The sequence below is a fragment of the Lygodium microphyllum genome, chromosome 22, assembly GCF_053477565.2.
Source record: "Lygodium microphyllum isolate KBCC chromosome 22, Lygodium_microphyllum_v1.1.10, whole genome shotgun sequence".
In the NCBI taxonomy this organism is placed as follows: domain Eukaryota; kingdom Viridiplantae; phylum Streptophyta; class Polypodiopsida; order Schizaeales; family Lygodiaceae; genus Lygodium; species Lygodium microphyllum.
Genome location: NC_141156.1, coordinates 99008221 through 99016879, shown reverse-complemented (window position 1 = coordinate 99016879; position 8659 = coordinate 99008221).

The window sequence follows — 8659 nt, the reverse complement described above, 5'->3', positions numbered from 1 at the left end:
TTACATCCTCTCATACAAGTCGTGGTTACACAGAGAGATAAGTCTTCAAAAACCATAAGCTTAAAAGCTTAAGTAAGCTTCATAAGCTTAATAAGCTTAGTATAAGCTTAAAAAGCTTAAATTATTCAATTCGTCAAAAAACGGCATCAAAGGAGGTTTGCGTGAATTTCGGGGGTTGAAAAATGGCCCCCCCTCCCCCCTAAAATTCACTGGTTTCATCCATATAAGCTATAAACTAAATCATTTAAGCTTCCAATCACACAAGCCACATAAGTTCTGCAAGTCTACAAAGTTTACAAATCCTGCAAGTCTGCTAAGTCACTCAAGTTCTGCAAGTTCTGGTACTCTGCAAGTCATACAAGTCTGCAACTCTACAAGTCAGACAAGTTACCTGAAGTCAGAACTGACTTGTGCTCAAAACTCCTAGAAGGGTTGTTCCTGTGCAGAAACTCCGAACTGCAAAGTTATTCATTGGAAGGTACTGTTCGCATACGCAGATTTGCTGAACCATTTTCAGCACACGCAGAAGGATAAAACGCAGATTTTTCAAAGATTACAAATCCCGCAATAGCCAAAGACGAAGATTGTGAAAGCCACACACAAAAATATATAAGCCTTGTATACCGGATCTTGAGCTACGCTCATCCCGCTAATTGGATTTTGAGAGTGTGAGGTCTTTTGAAGTTTTGCAGGATGACAGAACCACATATGGATGATTTAATGGCTGAAGGAGATCTACCTAAACCTACGATGGAGCAAAGGCTAGATTTAATTATGATACAGTTGGATGAAGAACGACGAGCTCGGCAAGCATTACAAGTTCAATTGGCTAATTTACAAAGATCGACTACTGACAAATAGAAACCACAATCTGAAGATCTTATTCGACGTACCATCAACACGACTCTCAAAGCTCAATCCATCTGCAAAGAAACAAAGATAAGTAAAAGAAATTTCAAATTCCGCACTTTCAATGGCACCCAAGATGGAAAAATTGTTCTTACATTCATCAGTCAGTTTGATGATTACTTTCATGAGGAAACATATGCAGAAAAAGATAAAATCAAGTGTGTTTCTAATCATTTAGTGGACAGAGCATCTCTTTGGTGGACTGTGGTTCGTAAGAGTATAGATTGTCCCACTACCTGGGAGAATTTCAAGAAGAAGTTTATGCAGAATTTCCTTTCTTCACAAATTCATGAAAAAGCCATAAAGCAATGGTACCTTCTTCAGCAACGAGATCGTGAGCCTATTTCTCAGTACATCGAGCGCTTTTGGAATGCATTACTCCAGTTACGCATGCTTGAAGACGTACTTGAAGCGACACACAAGTGCAAGTATATGTCTAGATTACTTGGGCATTACTACGTTGAAGTTAATATGTTCAAGCCTGAAACTCTTGAAGACGCAATTTCTTTTGGTCATGACACTGAAGACAAGCTTCGAGGAAGAGACAAGCGCCCACAGCAATTTCAAACCAATGGTAACTATGGATCTAAGCAATTCAACTCAAATTTTAGAAGATTTAATCAATGTCGTTTTCCTTCATCATCTTTCCGTAAAATTTGGGCAAAACCACCTGCTTTACCATCCAATACCAATCAAAACCACAAGCCAATTCCACAGCCAAATCCTAATATTCTTAGACTTCATGCCATTGCAAACAGAAGTCGATGGGAACGCCTATCCTTTTCGGGCATTTCATTAATTTAGTGTGTACGTGGGTGATTCCATAGCGAGTGATTCCGCAAAATGTATATTAAATTAATAAACATTTATGAGTTTAGAGTGCACACTCGTAATAAATTAAGGTTAGAATTGATTTCTAACCAGTTGATTTATTTATGTAGTTGAAGACTGCTAGGTATTCACTTTTGTCGGTTTAATTGTATGATTTTACTAACGATTGTGAATGCTTCAGTTGATGTGTAGAGATAGCAGCAATGGCGAAGGAAAGCATTGGAGGATAGCGAGTATTCGAGTTATCACTTATATTTTGATGGGCGCATACCTTAGGCATGGTGTCGCGCCTATTTATTGAGGCGTTGGATATTTATTTATTATTTTGTATGCGCATGGGTGCACGATTATGTTATTTGTACTTGGACATTGTATTGGGTATGCCTGACTCTTTGGGCACCGCCCATTAGCTTTATTTCTATTTTGTGCTAAAGCAAACTCAAAAGCCAAAAGCTTGCTATTTTGGCTATTATTTGAGCTTGAAGATGATTAATACATAAAATACATGCTTTGTGGAGCGCTCACACAAGGCATGGGGGGAGATTGCACCCAATTGGTCTCTTGTTCATATCGTGCATGCTTTTTACCTTGAGTTTTGTGCAAAAAGTAGAGTTCTTTTGTTCTTGGGGACCTTTTGACATTCACTACGCGAGCATACGGCATCCGATCTGCACACCATTCTCTCCCTCCTTTCCTCTCGTTATTTCTGTGTGTCTCTCTCTCTCTCTCTCTCTCTCTCTCTCTCTCTCTCTCTTAATTGTATAAGAGAAGAAAATAGAAAAAAAGAGAGAATAGAAAAGGCACTTGCCTCAAAGCTTGCACAAGCACTCCTTTTCAATCATCATCATCATCATCATCATCATCATCATCTTCTTCTTCTTCTTCTTCTTCTTCTTCTTTGTGGCCTCTCTCATATTCTTCTTCTTCTTCTTCATGGTTGTCTCCTCCTTAGTGGATGTGGTTCCCCCACCTCTTTCTCTCTCTCTTGATTTCATTCTCACAACCTCCCTTGCTTTCATTCATGCTCCCTCCTTCCCTCTTTCTTTCTTCACGCTCATTTCATAAAGCAAAATTGCTACACTGTGTTTGGTGCTTTTGTTTCCATAGTATGCCATTGCTATTTACATTGCTAATATTGTTAATATTTTCATCAATCTATATAATGCTGATGGTATTAATGGTGCAAATAGTGACACCACTAAAAACCGTCTATAATGTTCTTTGGTATATCTCTATACTCTTGTAGTGGTAGTCAGTAGAGCATGATGTTATTTAGTACATTAGATTGAAGTAGTTGAGTATATCACAAATGGATTTGCATAGATATATTAAATAAAATTTTATGTATGTGTATGTGTGTGTGTTCATGAACATCATGCCCCTACAGTGTCTCTCTTTTCTTGTGATATGGTCTCATAATACACTACTCACATTCTTGAAATTATGCATGGAATCCAATAAATGATTGATCTGTAAGTGGGTCCAATATAACAACTTGTAGAAAATTGAGAATCCTTGCATTCCACTTAGATGTGAATCCTTGTGGATCATTTTTAACAGGTACCAACTTTGGGTATTCATTCTTATTGGAGGTCATTTAAAAAAACCCTACTTTATTTTATAACCCTCTGGCAAGAAAGCGATGTGTTTGTGATATACCATATTCTTCATGGTCCATATCCTTTGGGCGTCTAACTATGGCTGTGGCCCACACAATCGACATGCATGATAACTTGAGGAAATAAGACCTGTCACAATGTCCCTATCTAGTCAACATAAAGTTGAATGAGCCATGTTAGATATCAACAAGGAGAGCGGAAGCCCACTTACTCGAGCACTTATCCTTGAATCTTGAAAAGTCAAGCATGGTCTATGTGAGAATGGCTGGTATATTAGCCGATTGCCAATAATCGTGCTTGCTCATGTCTTCCATAGAGATCCCCTCCTGCCACAAAATCTTGAGCTCATCAACTAATGGACAGAGAAAGTTATCCATGTTCTTGACTTTGTAGTGCTCAGGAGGAACGAGCAAGCTAGGCATCAGGTGTCCTTTTTTTTATAGAAAGCCATGGCGGGATGTTGTAGTCTACAAGGACTATAGGCCTCACATTGTAAGACGTTCAAGAGAGATTGAATGGATTCACACTATCTATAGCAAGACCAAGTCAAAGATTCCTTGGCTTTCGTGCAAAGCTTAGAAAGATATAGTCAATGTGGCTCCATGTACATGAATATGCTAATATTCGTTGGACTCCATCTGTGGATCTATTTTGCACATGTCACATTGTCAAGCTTGCCATGCCTAATGTATGAAACATATGACAGTATCAGCGGTATAAGTGAAAAGTGTTTGAGAAGCTTCTAAGGGATAATTTGCCCTTGCAAGTCTTGTTGGTACCTATGAGCACCACACTTTGAATATGTCTCCATAGTCCCATAGTGTCCTCGAAACATCACACAATCGTTAACACATGCATGGATGCTATTGTAGTCCAATGCCAAGCTTTTTTAACACCAATCGTGCATCATCACGGGACATAGGTTTCGTGTTTCTAGGTGGTAATGTGTGATATTTTAACAACTTGAAAAAAAAAAGCATCCTTGAAGAGTGTAAAAAGCATTTTTCATAATGGATTCAAAATCAACAGAGTGTAGTATGTACATGAACAACTTGATCACACTCATATCGCTCCACCCGTATTTGCCTACATACTTAAGAGCACAAGCAATGTCTTTAAGCTTACTGGATACTGAATGCATCTCGTTATGATCAAAATCAAAGATAGAAGACAAAAAAACTTTTAAAAAAATATACTAAAATTCCCTCTATCCCCACCTCTCTTTATATTTTTCTTTTCCCTCCCCCTTTATTTTTCTATCTTTCCATTCTCTCGAATTCTCTCATTGTTTCTTTATTTCTCTCTCCCTCTCTCTCACTCTCTATTTGTTTTCTCTCTATCTCTTTACCTCACCATTCTTTTCTACCTCTTTCTTCTCTCTCTCCCTCTCTCTCTTTCTCTCTTTCTCTCTTTCTTCGTCTCTCTCCCCCCTCATTATTTACCTTACTCATTTTCCTCTTTTCCTTTCTTCATATCTCGTTTCTCTCTTTCACTTTCTCCTTGTTACATTTTTCTCCTTTCTCTCAATCTTTCACTCTTCATGTCCGTTCCTTCTTGTCCCTCCCTCCTCTCTCTCTCTCTTTCAATGCACTTCATTATAAAGAAAAATTAAAAAAAGAAAAACGAGAAAACACAAAAACAAAGCAAGAAGAGGCAATATACCCACCTTAAAGGCTCGAAGATGAATTTTTTTTTGCATCCTCTTTTTGGTGTTGCCTCTTTCTCCCTTGCAATCTTCTCCCTACTCTTCGCATACGATGATGGTGATGATGATCTCTCTCTCTCTCTTTCTCTCTCTCTCTCTCTCTCTCTCTCTCTCTCTCTCTCTCTCTCTCTCTCTCTCTCTCTCTCTCTCTCTCTCTCTCTCTCTCTCTCTCTCTCTCTCTCTCTCTCAAGGCAATGATCTCTCTAGCTCTCTCTCGAAAATGTTTGTGGCAAATATTGCACTTGGGTTTTTGGTGTTTTTTTTTTAAGACCAGCATCACAATTAGCATCACTATTAGCGTCACAAATGCAAATTTGTGATACTAATAGCGACACTATAGTGATGCAGATAGCGAGGCTGCCATTTTGCATGGCAAATCGCTATCACTTTTTCCCCTTTCCCTTGTAGCGATATTAGATGTTAACTTTAATCCAAATAAGAAAAGAGTTAAAGGATACATGATATGATGCATAGTAATTCTTCCATAAAGACAAGAATAACGTAGCTTCTTAAAAGAGTAGAGAGAAGACATTCGTGATTTGTTGCAACCTCTCAAAGGCTTTTAAATGAGTAGACATCAAGTGGAAGAAGGTAGCATACATAGTGAAATGTTTTTTGGCGTGTTGTTTATAAATTGGGAAGTGAAGAGAAGAAGAGTTTTCTAGGATTATAATTTAAAAGCTAACTTTGGCTCATCTCACCCTAACTCTTGTATACACAACTATTTGTTAGTTTAAATAGTACCTGTTAGCATCTTAAGTTTTCCTCCTGACTAGAACAATTACACATATAATCTTCTACTTCTATAATGCAAAGCTTTTGGCGGGGGGGGGGGGGGGGGTTGGAGCACGCGTTACGTATGCAACACCCCCATAAAATGCACTATGCGTGTCACACATGCCTGCCCACGTACATTGCAATGTGCACACCCACCCACACACAATGAATCCTTGCTTGAAGGCATGAAGAACCTAGTATAAATTAACTAGCATGATAATCTTAATGTTTTTGTGACCTATAGATATGTAGAGAATGTGAATGTGTTTTATGTATGTGAGCTACAAATACGTAATTGGTTCAAGTTGATGAGAAGAAAGTGTACATACAAACTCCATTCAATTAAAGGAGAGTCTTCTACATTAATGGTACTTCAATTACCTCCAAAAAATATACAAAAGGTTGGTTTATAGCCCTTCCAAGTCTAGCACTACCCAGCATGAGCACCACCACCACCATCTCCTCCTCCTTAATCCTCATGGTAGCACTTCTTTTCCTCTCCGTCCAACTCTTCACTGCACTTCCTGCCCTTTGCGACCTCTAATAGGGTGTGTTTCATGGCTAATTCCTCGTCAGCAGGAAGCTGGGGAGGCGGATGCTGTGAATGAATGATGGAAGAGGAGGTCTGTGTAGGGCACAAGGAACTTTAGACACCTATCCATATAGAAAAAAAAGAGAAATTTTCTAGATACTTATCAAAGTATCTAGAAAAAGTCTCAACTAGTAGAAGTGGAACACTTTACAAGTTAGTGATCTAGTAAAATATTTCTATATAGAAAATTTTTAAAATTCCTAGTTGATGATCTAGTAAAATATTCCTAGATAAAAAAACTAGTTGAAACCATACATATAGTAAAGTTTTCCTATACAAGAAAACTAGTTGGAACCATTAATACAACATTATCACACTAATATATCATGTGAGAAAACTAATCACGATTTGTTCACAATGTTGTATTGTTAGCAATAGAATTGTGATTGAATCCACTTAAAAAATTTTGTCTTGAACACTACATTCTCTCTACTTCACCATGTTCTACAGCACCTAAGGTAGGTCTAGAGTTGTCATCCTCTTCGGATCTACTCCACCATTAAAAAAATTAAGTCTTGTTAGCTCTTCCTAAGCCTCCCTTCCTTTTTTTTAAAATGCAGATTCTTGTTGCTTCACCAACAATGTTGTCCCTAGATACATTTTGTGCTTACAATCAGCAAGGATATCAAAAGGCTCAAACATGTACATAGCGAAAAAAGCTCAGAGCAAAGAGAGAAGACCTACCATTTTTAGCAAACTTCCTTCCCTTTGATCCTAAAAGCACTGCAATCTCCCATAGCTCCACAACATAGATCTACTCTACTGGTTGTATGCTTCAAACCCTGTAGGCCTATCCACAACAAGACAAATAATCAAATGATATTTAAATCATTTGTTCATGGAACCATATTGTATCATACTTACTAATGGGGATAAATGTAATGCCCATCCAAATCAATGAATACTCTTGTGGGAATATGCAAAGCTATCTAGACTCTCAAACAATAAGATTTACCAAACACATATGCTAGTGTTGAGTTTGCCCACAAGATAGGAATCCAATAGATTGAAGTATCATACCAAGTCAAATTGATTTAGCTTACCACTACATGCAAATAGGATATCAAAACCCTCAACTTACATTCTTCATTTTCAATGTTTTAGCAAGTTTTTTAGATAGGTGGATGAAACATACAGATCCATCAAGCTCAAACTTCAACCAATCTAACCTTTTATTGGGCTTGCTACAACCAAAGTAGCAAGAGGTGCATCTAATGTAAGAGCACCAAAGTAGCAATAGATGTACCTTCTATGGATTTCCTTCATAAGGATACATACCTTGTGGTGGCAATCCAGGGTTTGATATGCTTCACCTCCTCCAAGCACATTGTTGGCATTGCATGTGTCTAGAAGAGCTCCTACCATAACCACTCTGACTCCATAGGGAAAAGCTGCTAGATAGAACAAGCCTCTCAGTAGTGAGGTTTCAAGTGCGCATAGGCTTCATCTAAAAGATTAGACAAAGATTCACAAGAAATAAGCCTTGATTTGCTCAAATACTAGCTAAACATTGATACTCTTATTAGAAATGATGATGTTGATGAAAAATGTCCTACAAGCAAGCCATATTTCACAAGAAGTTAGATTGGTCCTAGCTATTGAATATCCAAGGTGAACTAAAGTACTAATCCATAGATGGTCTCAAGAGAACTCAAGAAGCCACTCCTTCAAATCCAATATGCCCAATGATTCTTATTAATTCATTAAGCTCCAAGAAGTCGATACAAAAGGGATCATTTTTTAGTTTACCTCTACAGATTCTGTCCATCATGGAATTTAGCCTGAAATCTACTAAATACATCTCCTACTTCTTCCACATGTCACCGTGAGCCTGCAGTCCTTAGCTTACCCATTGCTGCTAGTGATGTTTGCACTGATGAGTGTACTCCCAAACATGTCTATCCACATGCTTTTTGACAGGGCCTATGATAGGGGGTGCTTCAAAGGAGAAAGGCATGCACTATGTTCTTAATTGCTGTCCTAGAAAAAAAATTGATAATGATTGTGCATCAAAATTAAGATTTTTGTTGGTGAAAATTCGTACCTGAGCAATGTAGGGATCAATAATTTCAAATGATGTGTTGTTGCTCCCTCAGCGATAACCTGTTTGAAGAGTTAAAATTAGCACCATGTAAAGTTGCAGCTTGCGATCCTTCACGTGATGGTTGCAAATTTTGGAGTTAGTATACTGATAGCATTATAAAGAAACCAAATTCATTGTTTATA